The sequence below is a fragment of the Helianthus annuus genome, chromosome 16 (genome assembly GCF_002127325.2).
Source record: "Helianthus annuus cultivar XRQ/B chromosome 16, HanXRQr2.0-SUNRISE, whole genome shotgun sequence".
In the NCBI taxonomy this organism is placed as follows: Eukaryota; Viridiplantae; Streptophyta; class Magnoliopsida; order Asterales; family Asteraceae; genus Helianthus; species Helianthus annuus.
The window spans coordinates 27,839,133-27,853,128 of record NC_035448.2 but is presented as its reverse complement, the minus strand read 5'-3'; positions in this window follow the sequence as shown (position 1 = coordinate 27,853,128).

Below are 13,996 nucleotides of genomic sequence, written 5' to 3'. Positions count from 1 at the left end.
TTGTGCTATATTTTTTTGTACTACATTTTTTGTGCTATATTTTTTGTACTACATTTTTTGTTCAATATTTTTTTTGTACTACATTTTTTATGCTATATTTTTTGTTGTATTTTTAAAAAATAAAAGGGGCGTCACATTACATTTTCACTCCTATTTATAAGGACAAAAATGCCATTCATTCCTACTTATTAGGAGTGTCACATGTCATTATCACAATCCTTCTTAGGCAAAATTCATTTTTTAGTGGATCCTTCCCCTAGATATATAAGCATGTATATACACATATAGAGTAGGAGTTGGGTGGAAAGTGTGTTTTTCCTAGAAAGTCTAGGAAGCAATAAGAACGCGACATGTGGCATTAAAAGATTTTATCTAAAAGGGCATTTATGTACTTTCACAATCTATTTTTATTTTAGGAAATTATCTTCAATAACTAACTATCCATAAATTTCGGAATTTATTGTTTTCTGTCACACCCCTAAATTACCACATAGGGAGTGTCCCTGTTAGGCGTGTGACATCCCAATAACGAGCCACCAATTACATTGAACCCATACAAGTTATAAATAAAATCCCCATTATTAATAAAAACATATTCAACAAGTTTAAACGAAAATCAATAAGTTCAGCGGAAGCAAATAGTAAACGAAGTTAAACTGTTTCAAAACCAAAGTATAGTATCAAGAAATCAGTCACATAAATCCTTCCTGTCGACCCATGACCACTCCAGCTACTCCAGACAGCAAGTTCCCCAAATCCAAGATACCTAACGACCTGCGAGCATGCAACAAGTGTATCAGACAACGCTGGTGAGTTCATAGTTTTACAAAAACGTTGGTTACCAAGTGTTTAGTTAATCCATTGAAGTTAATTCCGAAAGTAATGATGAAGACAATGTTGATAATAACCCGAATACAAGACGGCTTCTGATTATTTTGCCCTTTCTCCAATGCTCCTATCAAAGCATTGGTCATGACTAGGTCATTAGTTCAACACCCGTCCTCCCAGATACGGGGTGAGGTTGCCAAACCTAAGTAGCGCTACTAACTAATACCATGTTACCTTCCAGGTAACCAAACAACACGGAGGGACTTTAAAGGTGATAGGAAGAGTATATTATCCAACATTCCCGTTTTTACCCAAAAGACTTATCCCTCCTCGGGATACCCACTGACTGTCCCAACCACCGGGACGCATGCTCAAGAGAGATGAACTCACCTTTGGTTTGCTTGGTAAGATTAAGGCACGTATTCCAAGTTAATCAGTTAATCCCTATTATAGTTACCAAAACCAATCAGTTTCATTAACACCAAGTCACACATTTCCTATCCATGTAACACAAATAGTATACACATTACATCGCAAGGGTAATCATACACGTTTCGTCATGCAAATTGTAATTCAAATCATACGCACATTCCCAAACAACTGCACACATACACATATTCAACACGTAGCACAAGTATCACGTAAGTAGTAGTTTATACTAACAGTGCTCGTTCATCTAGGTCGCATAGTTTAAGTGGTTGAATGTGTACGCTGTGAGCATAGGTAATGCATAAATAACAAGCATGAATACTGGCCATGTAAATTCATATAACATAATACGGTAATGGTCAATCATGTATACAAGTAAATCACGTTGGTTTAATAACGTATTTCCATCAAGTAGCATCTTCAAGTATTATTCACAATAAGCTCATGTAGTGTGGTCTCACTGTGTGGCCCAAAGTGAGTTTAGATAGCCCATTATAAAATTCATAGCACTTGCACGGCCCAACTGTTATTACAATATGGAGCCCAGCTCAACGCACTATTGCCCAGCCCATTCTACCAGCAAGATACCCAATTACGTTGCTGGCCCAAGAATTCCAATTAACCAGCCCACTTCTAATGTGCATTACATCTTAAATGCAGCCCAATCACAAGTCCTAGTTAGAGTGTATGTTAGTGTGTCCGCAGTCCAAACTAGGCGTGACCCAATACCCTAAGCAGCCCGCTATATATATCCTATTTTTAAGTTGCAGCCCAAACAGCTTCCGGCCCACCTAGTCCCCTGTTTAGTCGCATAGCCCAAAACTAGAAGATCAAATTATGTGTGTGTCCAACAGTTATATGCGGCCCAAAACATATACCGAATTACTTTAAGTTACATTACCCAGCCCACCAAATTCTTGTATCAACGTCACAGCCCATCCACCAGGCCCGATTCAGGTATACACCCCAGCCCCTCCCCTATAAGTAACAGACTAAATTCACGGCCCAGCTTTATTATTTTGTGGGGCGGCCCATTCCTAAACAATCAATCTATGAAGTGTGTATGTTTCATCAGATGCTTTTCCTCATTATTTGCACATATCGCATATCATCAAATCCGTATTCAGTGGGGATCAATGAACATGCTACCCCTAAGATCAAATTAATAGTTCATGCATGCACCCTTGTTAACCGAATTGGATCAATTAATTTCTGTTGATTCAACACATGCTTATTACCATAACGACTTCCAGATTATAACATCAGTCTACCAGTTTACGTTCCTAGATACATAACACACATGGTTCTAAATTCATGCATTGTTCGATACTTCCAGCAAGCCATCATCAAATCATACTTCAACAATTATTCGACAGAATGTATGGTACAACCCTAGTTTACCTTCTTTGTTTAACTTTATGCACCCATCATTGGAATCCTACTCATCAGTCACCCACTATTATTGAATAGATTTATTCATGCCACGTTTATTTTGCTAATCCCATAACAATCCAGCTTGCATACTATATACCACAACACCTAACCCACCCTACACGTAATCGTCTGACCCAAAGCCACGTTTGTCCACATCATGCAATATCAAGACTATAAATTATCATACAATAATAAAACTAGTAATCATAGTTCTAATTATTACGCAAATTATCAATCAAGGATCTTATCATGCACAACAAGTTAACATACATGTATAATTCGTTAAATCAAGATTACGTATAAACAAGATCATTAAATAGAGATTATCATAAGCGTCAATCATCCACTAGCACACAAAACAATATAACACAAATACGAAAATCAACAAGTCGGAACCACTAACCAGAACTTTGACCGATCAAGATGCTATTTCGAACCAGGGGGGTCTACCACCGCCATGTGCGATTAGAGGAGTCTAGGGTTTGAATATGTGTTGTGTTATCAAGTTACGTAGCTACATGTGTGTATACATATTCTAATTTAATGGCCGGCCCCCAAACAATAACCCACTTGGGCTTTATTCGGCCCAACATGTGCAACAACTATACTATCTGGCCCAAATGAGGGTATGTGTTTGTTAACCAAAATTGTGATGTAAGCGGCTCAAATATATTCGGCCCAAATACAAAGAGTGCGAATCTAATATTAACAGGTTTTTATACTAGCACAAGACGTTCAGCCCAAAGAAGCGGAATGAATAATGAGAAATTAGGATCACAAGATTAAACGACACTGGCCTTGGAAGTTCGGGTTGTCACATCATCCCCATCTTGAAAGAAATTTCGTCCCGAAATTTGACGAACAATCACTGAGGAAGCTAGTTTTGTTAAGCGTTTTCGCGGGGTGTCACATCATCCCCTACTTGAAAGAATTTTCGTCCCGAAAATTGATCTAAAACAATGGCTTGAAGTGAGTTCCGACGAACTCGATCTATAGGTACTTTACAACGCCTGGGGGGCTAATCTTGTGATCGGTAGAAATCATGGTATGGTTGTTAGCATTTTGTTATATCAGTTGCCAATCAAGAAACAGGGAATTAATGAGGTTCGTACAAAGAATCGAGCGAAACAGGGGTCCATTAAACATCCGAAGGATTTGGCCAGCAAATTTGTTGTCTAGAAATAATTTCCAGTAGTGGTGCATGGCGGCATGGCACAACAGGGAGGTTCGTTACATTGCGGTCGCGCGAGTGTATCATTTGCCCAAACAGAGTGTGGTGGGTAAAGATTAGTGTTGCAAAACGACAAACGCGTGTAGCTGTGACTGCTTCACTTCTAGCGGCGATGACAAGTGAAAGTGATAAGGTTCGGCTACAGGGATGCGTGGGTATAGTTCTCCTAATCCCGTGTTCGTTCGGAAGTTCCATCTAGCGATGCCATCACATGGTTAGCTCTATTGAAACAAGGGTGCACTGGAGGCCCTTGTTTTCGGTCTAATTGGTGCATTCGGTACCGTCTAAGTAATGCCTCCCACTTAAATCCAACGACCACGGTTTCCACCGGAGATTGTAGGTCGTGCAGCTCCTCTTCGTAACACCATTACGCAAATCATCACTCTTTCGTGTTGCATCGGCGTGTAACTGGGACTCTGAATTAAGCCATCATGGTATATCGCTGGATCATCGGTGCTCTCGGATAGAAGTGATGCTCCGCGTGTTGTAGGGTTGGGTTTCAAAAGCTGAAAAGACGTTCCCCGATTTTATTTCTCAAGAATTCACAGCTCCCCGCTATGCTAAGGAGGTTGAAGTTGCGAACCCTTCGAAAATCCTATGATGAAGCTGTGATAGTATCCAGCTAATCCAAGGGATTGCTGTACCCCAGAAGGAAATCAGGATTTGCATAGGGTCAATTCTAAAATTCCACCTAACGATGTGGAGGTAAACCAGGTAACTCTTTGGAAGACATGTCAAAAATTTCACGAATAACATGAAGATACTCGATCTTCCTTTCTTAAAGTGGCGAATCGGTGACAAGAGCTAGTATAACAGAGTAGCCCTGTCGTAGGCACTTCTGGGCTTTCACGACGGTGACAACGCCAACAGCGGCACCACTACGATGATCTTAAACGGATAAGGATTTCCCCACTGGGGAGAGGGAACACACGATTTTCTTTTTGCAGAGAATTTTCTGCTTGATACATAGATAACCAAGTCCATGGCAATGACCATGTCAAAACTTACAGGAGTATTGGGAAGTAGGTCAATGTCGAACACTTGACCCACGAGATCAAGTTTACAACCAAAAAGAACATGAGAAGCTTCTATCGATTTACTATCAGTTAATTCTACTACATGCTTATTTACAAGAAAGGTGGGAGTCAGTCCTTACGTCCACTCATGGTTCTAATTCGGCCTGGGTCATAGCAATGTGGCCACGTCCACCACCTCGGCCTCCTCCACGTCCACTCATGGTTCTAATAAGAGAAGGGAACTATCTTAAGGGTCGAAACGAGGTAAAAGTCAAACATCACGTTGAAATATACTAATTATCAAGTTTACACACCATAGGGCAGAACCCTTCCCACGCTCGTTAAGCCTCACTGGGACTTGCATGCACCTCGCGTTATTATTATGTGTGCACCCATAATAATAAGACGATTTGCATGCTTATCTCAGTGCCTCTTAACTTGCGCTAAAAGGTTCCCCACATTCAAATAGCAAGCGAAAGGTTTTATAGGATCAAGAATCACAATAGTCGAAGGGTAGTGTCACACTAACAGTTCACATAACAGGGGTTGGTAATGTAAGGGCTCATGCTGTGGTGCCAAGTGTGCATTCACGTGTAATGTTATACATAAGTGTACACTAAATATGCTATGCAATCGTAAATGAGAAACGAACCTTGCAGTCTGGAGCTGAGTGTCATGGTCGATTTCGGTACTGTTCGATTATAGTCTGGTTTTATGAAAACGTTTTAAAACCAAGTTCACTATAACCAATGGCTCTGATACCAAACTGTCACACCCCTAAATTACCACATAGGGAGTGTCCCTGTTAGGCGTGTGACATCCCAATAACGAGCCACCAATTACATTGAACCCATACAAGTTATAAATAAAATCCCCATTATTAATAAAAACATATTCAACAAGTTTAAACGAAAATCAATAAGTTCAGCGGAAGCAAATAGTAAACGAAGTTAAACTGTTTCAAAACCAAAGTATAGTATCAAGAAATCAGTCACATAAATCCTTCCTGTCGACCCATGACCACTCCAGCTACTCCAGACAGCAAGTTCCCCAAATCCAAGATACCTAACGACCTGCGAGCATGCAACAAGTGTATCAGACAACGCTGGTGAGTTCATAGTTTTACAAAAACGTTGGTTACCAAGTGTTTAGTTAATCCATTGAAGTTAATTCCGAAAGTAATGATGAAGACAATGTTGATAATAACCCGAATACAAGACGGCTTCTGATTATTTTGCCCTTTCTCCAATGCTCCTATCAAAGCATTGGTCATGACTAGGTCATTAGTTCAACACCCGTCCTCCCAGATACGGGGTGAGGTTGCCAAACCTAAGTAGCGCTACTAACTAATACCATGTTACCTTCCAGGTAACCAAACAACACGGAGGGACTTTAAAGGTGATAGGAAGAGTATATTATCCAACATTCCCGTTTTTACCCAAAAGACTTATCCCTCCTCGGGATACCCACTGACTGTCCCAACCACCGGGACGCATGCTCAAGAGAGATGAACTCACCTTTGGTTTGCTTGGTAAGATTAAGGCACGTATTCCAAGTTAATCAGTTAATCCCTATTATAGTTACCAAAACCAATCAGTTTCATTAACACCAAGTCACACATTTCCTATCCATGTAACACAAATAGTATACACATTACATCGCAAGGGTAATCATACACGTTTCGTCATGCAAATTGTAATTCAAATCATACGCACATTCCCAAACAACTGCACACATACACATATTCAACACGTAGCACAAGTATCACGTAAGTAGTAGTTTATACTAACAGTGCTCGTTCATCTAGGTCGCATAGTTTAAGTGGTTGAATGTGTACGCTGTGAGCATAGGTAATGCATAAATAACAAGCATGAATACTGGCCATGTAAATTCATATAACATAATACGGTAATGGTCAATCATGTATACAAGTAAATCACGTTGGTTTAATAACGTATTTCCATCAAGTAGCATCTTCAAGTATTATTCACAATAAGCTCATGTAGTGTGGTCTCACTGTGTGGCCCAAAGTGAGTTTAGATAGCCCATTATAAAATTCATAGCACTTGCACGGCCCAACTGTTATTACAATATGGAGCCCAGCTCAACGCACTATTGCCCAGCCCATTCTACCAGCAAGATACCCAATTACGTTGCTGGCCCAAGAATTCCAATTAACCAGCCCACTTCTAATGTGCATTACATCTTAAATGCAGCCCAATCACAAGTCCTAGTTAGAGTGTATGTTAGTGTGTCCGCAGTCCAAACTAGGCGTGACCCAATACCCTAAGCAGCCCGCTATATATATCCTATTTTTAAGTTGCAGCCCAAACAGCTTCCGGCCCACCTAGTCCCCTGTTTAGTCGCATAGCCCAAAACTAGAAGATCAAATTATGTGTGTGTCCAACAGTTATATGCGGCCCAAAACATATACCGAATTACTTTAAGTTACATTACCCAGCCCACCAAATTCTTGTATCAACGTCACAGCCCATCCACCAGGCCCGATTCAGGTATACACCCCAGCCCCTCCCCTATAAGTAACAGACTAAATTCACGGCCCAGCTTTATTATTTTGTGGGGCGGCCCATTCCTAAACAATCAATCTATGAAGTGTGTATGTTTCATCAGATGCTTTTCCTCATTATTTGCACATATCGCATATCATCAAATCCGTATTCAGTGGGGATCAATGAACATGCTACCCCTAAGATCAAATTAATAGTTCATGCATGCACCCTTGTTAACCGAATTGGATCAATTAATTTCTGTTGATTCAACACATGCTTATTACCATAACGACTTCCAGATTATAACATCAGTCTACCAGTTTACGTTCCTAGATACATAACACACATGGTTCTAAATTCATGCATTGTTCGATACTTCCAGCAAGCCATCATCAAATCATACTTCAACAATTATTCGACAGAATGTATGGTACAACCCTAGTTTACCTTCTTTGTTTAACTTTATGCACCCATCATTGGAATCCTACTCATCAGTCACCCACTATTATTGAATAGATTTATTCATGCCACGTTTATTTTGCTAATCCCATAACAATCCAGCTTGCATACTATATACCACAACACCTAACCCACCCTACACGTAATCGTCTGACCCAAAGCCACGTTTGTCCACATCATGCAATATCAAGACTATAAATTATCATACAATAATAAAACTAGTAATCATAGTTCTAATTATTACGCAAATTATCAATCAAGGATCTTATCATGCACAACAAGTTAACATACATGTATAATTCGTTAAATCAAGATTACGTATAAACAAGATCATTAAATAGAGATTATCATAAGCGTCAATCATCCACTAGCACACAAAACAATATAACACAAATACGAAAATCAACAAGTCGGAACCACTAACCAGAACTTTGACCGATCAAGATGCTATTTCGAACCAGGGGGGTCTACCACCGCCATGTGCGATTAGAGGAGTCTAGGGTTTGAATATGTGTTGTGTTATCAAGTTACGTAGCTACATGTGTGTATACATATTCTAATTTAATGGCCGGCCCCCAAACAATAACCCACTTGGGCTTTATTCGGCCCAACATGTGCAACAACTATACTATCTGGCCCAAATGAGGGTATGTGTTTGTTAACCAAAATTGTGATGTAAGCGGCTCAAATATATTCGGCCCAAATACAAAGAGTGCGAATCTAATATTAACAGGTTTTTATACTAGCACAAGACGTTCAGCCCAAAGAAGCGGAATGAATAATGAGAAATTAGGATCACAAGATTAAACGACATTGGCCTTGGAAGTTCGGGTTGTCACATCATCCCCATCTTGAAAGAAATTTCGTCCCGAAATTTGACGAACAATCACTGAGGAAGCTAGTTTTGTTAAGCGTTTTCGCGGGGTGTCACATTTTCGATTTCTGATCTCACGTAATATCAATCATTCCTTCGTTTTCTTGCAGGAATCTATCAGCATGTTCTTGGTACTGTGTTTTAACAGTTTATTCTTGGTGATGTGTTTTAACAGCAAGCAGATTCATACAGTTGTGTTTTATTATTCAGATTCATACAGTTGTGTTTAACAGCAAGCAGATTCATACAGTTGTGTTTTAGCATTCAGATTCATACAGCTGTGTTTTAACAGCAAGCAGATTCATACAGTTGTGTTTTAGCATTCAGATTCAAACAGTTGTGTTTTAACAGCAAGCAGATGCATACAATTGTGTTTTAGCATTCAGATTCATACAGTTGTGTTTTAACAGCAATCAAATTCATACAGTTGTGTTTTAGCATTCAGATTCATACAGGTGTGTTTTAACAGCAAGCAGATTCATACAGTTGTGTTTTAGCATTCAGATTCATACAGCTGTGTTTTAACAGCAAGCAGATTCATACAAATGTGTTTTATCATTCAGATTCATACAGGTGTGTTTTAACAGCAAGCAGATTCATACAGTTGTGTTTTAGCATTCAGATTCATACAGCTGTGTTTTAACAGCAAGCAGATTCATACAAATGTGTTTTATCATTCAGATTCATACAGCTGTGTTTTAACAGCAATAAAAATGTGTTTTATCATTCAGATTCATACAGCTGTGTTTTAACAGCAATTCAGATTCATACAACTGTGTTTTAACAGCAAGCAGATTCATACAAATGTGTTTTACATCTGCAGATTTCGCCCCAGCTTTCGATCGGCTTCCGGTAACTGTTCCACTGCTATTTATCCTTTCCAAAGTTTTCTGTTTTTTGAATCTCTTCCCTGCAACCAGCAAAATACCATCAATTACAAACAAGAATCACCCGTAATCGCTTTGTAAAACACGCAGTACAATGAAAGCTTGATCTTACGTATATGGAACAAGGAAAATCTCTTATCTTCATCCATGATTTTAAGTATTTTTGGTATGATTTTGGGGGTTTCCGAATTTGGGTTTAGAGAGAGAAAGAGAGAGAGGGGGAAATTGGCGTGAATTAAGGAAATGTGATATCTCTGACGGTTATTTTTGATTGGTTTAAAACACACATAAGGACGAAATTGCCCCTACTCATTTAAAACAATCTATTAAATATAGTTAATTATTACAAGATTGCCATTGATTTAATCTTAACCCTTAAACACACCAATCGAATGGACAAGATCGCTTCCTAGACTTTCTAGGAAAAACACACTTTCCGTAGGAACCCTACTCTACACATATATATACACAAATATAAATTATACATATACACACATATATACTTAAATATAAATAAAATTTATAGTTTTATATATACCACTCTATTAGATTTTGGTCCACTATATACAAATTTACAACTATATCTATACATACTAGCCCAAGCACGTCAATAAAAAAATTTATATCAAATCTAAAAGTTAAACCCTAAACCGATAAACGACAGTCTACTCATCACCTAAATGTTTCATGGCTTTACCCTAAGTCGATTGTCTACCACTCTCAACGTCATTGTTCGTGCAATATGAGCATCGCCTTGTCGGCCATAACTTTGTTATTCATAAGAAAAATATTATGCCATTAGATGTGCCTGTTTTTAAAGACATAAAAACTTGAGACCCAACATTGTCAGTATCTCTCTCAGCAAATTTAAATCGGGCGACACGGTTGTCCAAATTGCTCGAACTTCGCTCGACGTTCGTTTGAAATATTTACTGCTCAGAAATGCTCTTTTGATTTGAGGCTCGGTTTTAAATGAGCCGCTCCGCTCGGTTCGGTTTGTAAACGAGCCAATCACAAAAAAAGATCCGCTCGGTTCAGTTCGACTCGTGAACAACCTTAATAAAACCACGATTTTTTTTTTTGCCTTTTTTCCATATTTTGTTGGTTGTCATTTAGACCCAATAATATGTTGGCTTGGTGTTGGTTGTTAATATTTAATAATTTGTTTAATTAATTTTTGTTATGGACTAATACCATTGCAAGTTATGAGACTTGTTCCATATTAGTTGTATGGGCAATTAATATGAGGTTTATATACCCAATGAGCTTCATCACCCACTAGACTAGTCTTTTGGGTTGAGTTATCTCGTTTGGTATGTAACATTGGTATCAGATCCAGAACTCGGAGTGGTGGCCCACAAAGTGGTGACCTGGAATGAGCCAGCCGTGGCCAACGAGGCTCGGAGTGGTGACCCATGGAGCGGTGGTCTGGAAAGAGCCAGTCGTGACCAACATGGCCGTGACCAACGAGTACATTGGCTCTTAAGGAGGGTCGATTGTTATAGACTAATACTATTGCAAGGTATGAGACTTGTCCCACATCAGTTGTATGGGCAACTAATGTGGGGTTTATATACCAAATGGACTCTCTCACTCACCAGACTAGTCTTTTGGATTTAATACTCTCGTTTGGTATGTAAATATTTGTTAATTATGTTGGGAGTTGTTACCCTTAAACACATTTTTATTTAGACTAAATTGCAAAAATCAACCTTTATGTTATACATAAACTGCACTTCATACCTTTCACTATGAAATCAGCCAAACTCAACCTTTATGTTCATGTTTCGTTACATCTATAACCTTTGCAACTAACATCGTTGAAAAACTTAGTTAACACCTCTTACATGCTTTGCATATGAGGGTATTATTGTCATTTCATCCAATTTTTTATATTTGTTTTTGTTTTCCTTTTTATACCTTCTTTACTTATTTTAAAAAACAAAATGTTTTTTTTTATTACATAAGAATAAAAATTATAAAACTTCCCCCACCCCCACAACCCACTTTCACTGGAGTCACCATGGATGACCGCCACTTCTGACTTCTCCAAATTCCGACGACCGTCCTTATCCATCCACCACCACCACTCCAACTAGAAGATTGGAAAAAATGACGACTAACACAAAAATCAAAACTTAGAACCAATTCTCATCAACAACATCATAAGCTTTACTCTAGTACTCACTGTCAATTGCAAATAAAATCATCAACCAAATACCTTCACCAAGTGTACACATTTCTCATTTTTTTCTCATACAATCACCCATATAAGACATATCGTAAATCCAAAATTCACAAATCAGAAATACGAAATCCACCACAGTAACCGCCCCACACCAACAAGGTTCCTGTTCGGATCCACCCATACCGGTCAGAAAGTGCGTCGTCGTCTTCTTCCTCAGTAACATCGGCGACATCACCTTTGGCGGAGGTTGACAATGACGTTGGGGACAACTGTTGCGGTGTTGGTCACCAGAGATTGGTGGGTTTGTGGAGTGTGGACGCCTCGCACCACCGTCACCATCACCTTGTTCGTTTTTTCTGCTTGTTGGAGTGGTGGTTGTCTGTCGGTAAAGGAAGAAGTGGGTGGTTTTCGTTATAGAGAGAGAGAAGGTAGGGGTGGATTTCACAATAGAATAAAATGAAAATGAAAATAAAGAAAAGGATAAAATGACAATTATACCCTCACATGCAAAGCATGTGAGAGGTGTTTAACTGAGTTTTTCAACGATGTTAGTTGTAAAGGTTATAGATGTAACAAAACATGTACATAAAGGTTGGGTTAAGCCGATTTCATAGTGAAAGGTATGAAGTGCAGTTTAGGTATAACATAAAGGTTGATTTTTGTAATTTTATCTTTTATTTATTGTTCTAACTTTTAATGAATTCCTTTTCTTAATATTACCAATGCTGTCTGAACAACATTAGAACCGGTACCGTGTGTCATCGGTTTAGTGTTTTTTAGCTTTTATTTTTATAAAATGACGTCGAATATTCTTTACGTTTTTTATTAAAATAATATTTTATAAAATTCCTAATATACCGTCGTCATGTGCTTATTATTATGTACGATTCGATAAAAGTTCTACTCGAACGGGTTATAGTTATTTTTTTTATCGTCACAAATTGAAACATCGGTACCGGTACCGTATTGGTTTTATAGTTTTCTCGACGTGACGGTATAATATTCGTTGAACACAAAATTATATTTGCAATACATTATTTTTTTATATGATACCGGCACCGTAACAAACAGTGGCCGACCTAGGATTTTTTTCAATGGGTCCCATTTTTCAGTGTTCAGATTTTTCATAACCAAATGTTAGAATTTTCGGATCGGTTGAGGTCGGGGCGACCAACTAGTTCATAGCACGTAACAGTTATAGTCCAATTTATTAGAAGCAGGTTGTTTTGCTTTTGCTCTAATTATAGTTTTGTCCAAATTATGGTATTGAAGAACAGAGGTTTTAGTGGCGCCTCTGCAAATAATATACAGTAAAACATGGTATGGCTTATTGATTATTTTAAATTTAACAAAAAAGGAGAAGGGTCTAGAACCTGTAATCTTTGTTTTAAAAGGGAAGGGATTTGCCACTCCAATAGGTTTGAGTTTAACATTATAGGGTCTCTTGAAATAATTTTATGGGTTCTTCAAAAAAGTTGTATAACGTGTCTACTGCTTTTTAAAAATAAGATTGGGGTCTGGAGACCCCGGCCCATTAAAGGTGGGTCCGCCCCTGCTAATAAAACCGACTGGACAACACCGGTACCGTATTGGTTTTATAGGTTTCTCAATATGGCGGTATAACATTCATTGAACACCAGGCCCGGCTTTGTGGGCTGGGCAGCCCGGGCAGACGCCAAGGCCCAAAAGGTTTATAGGGCCCAACGAAAATTTAGGGTTAAGATTTTTAAATGAACACTGTTAGCTTAAATGTTTAATAAATAACTTCAATAACCAAAAATGAAGCTAGTTCAATGGTTAAGATACTCAAATTTGAAAACCAAGGTCATGAGTTCTAAATCCTTCCTTTACATTTTTATTTCTTAAACAATTTTCAGTTAATCTCATGCATTTTTTATTTCCTAAACTGTTTTGAACTATCAATTCACTTAATTAATTGACTATTCGATCTTGTTAACAAGATGATTATATGGTTAATGTTTTGGGTTATAATATTGAGGTCATGCCATATTGTGGTTTCTTGATATATATTTGATGAGTTTATATTATACCAATTTTTTTGTTTCGCCCGGGGCCCAAATTTTTTTTATCATTCTCGGAGACGGCCCTGTTGAACACAATTATATTTGCAATACAATAT